The 912-nt window shown below is 49.9% G+C and overlaps 2 non-coding genes across 2 annotated transcripts; both read right to left on the bottom strand.

The window, feature by feature from the left end:
- Positions 1-129: 129 nt before the first annotated feature.
- On the bottom strand, positions 130-201 carry Pmar_PMAR016982. Its single transcript has one exon. It is a non-coding gene; the product is annotated as a tRNA-Gly (tRNA).
- Positions 202-791: 590 nt separating this feature from the next.
- Positions 792-864, bottom strand: Pmar_PMAR016981. The gene has a single exon. It is a non-coding gene; the product is annotated as a tRNA-Met (tRNA).
- Between the last annotated feature and the right edge of the window lie 48 nt (positions 865-912).

Here is a 912-nt window from a genome sequence, read left to right as displayed (position 1 = left end):
TTTGGGTTACGAGCCCACACGCTATCCACTGCGCCAAGCTGCTCATGCGTACAACTCTTGTATCGCCCTGACGTGCTGAGCATAACTATTCCACGATAGCCTGAAGACCCTTCCCTCGTTGATACGAACTGCACCGCCCGGGAATCGAACCCGGACCATCTGCTTGGAAGGCAGATATCCTAACCATTAGACTAGCGGTGCATATCACTGATGTAGTGATTGAGTATTCCTGCGATACTTGTAGAGGAACATCTGAATCCCTTCTCGGACGTACCGTCGTCAACCATCCCGCGGCCAAGAGTCTGGTTAGGCCTTAAACGCGTACCTGAGATCGCGAACTGCTACTATATCTCTCGCATGGTAGGCAGCATTCCATCTCGATTGATAACTCCAACTGGTAAGGTTCTCATCGCATACTACAGCTAGCTCGGCACAAGCTGCACAACTTTTTCGTGACATCGAAGTTCCTGCTTGCAAGCACATTTTGAAACCGCATGCGGCGGCTCGTGAATTTGGGCTGTTGGTTCATCTCCGCAACGCGTTCTGAGGTACCGGGCGGTCATTCATCATTCCTGCAAGGAGTTCTACTCTAGGTGAATAGCTCTTTTCTATGCACGGACAACGCTTTATTGACGTTGTTTTCCCCCTGAACTGGCACGGTTGGGCCAATCGCATGGAATGGTACGAAAACACCGACCCTGTTTAGTAAAAATTTTTCGATAAGACTGATCTATGCAGTCGATAAGCTGCACCTCTCAGTTTGATAACCATCTCGGGTGTATTGTGATGAGTAGCAGCTCCTTGTTTCGATCAAGGGACCTTTGGGTTATGAGCCCAACACGCCATCCACTGCGCCAAGCTGCTCATGCGTACAAAGTTTGTACTACAAACTCCTGTATCGCCCTGACGTGC

The sequence above is a fragment of the Perkinsus marinus genome, assembly GCF_000006405.1.
Source record: "Perkinsus marinus ATCC 50983 genomic scaffold scf_1104296964182, whole genome shotgun sequence".
Lineage (NCBI taxonomy): Eukaryota > Perkinsozoa > Perkinsida > Perkinsidae > Perkinsus > Perkinsus marinus.
The sequence above is the reverse complement of the archived record's forward strand: the minus strand, read 5'-3'. Positions and strand labels throughout refer to the sequence as shown.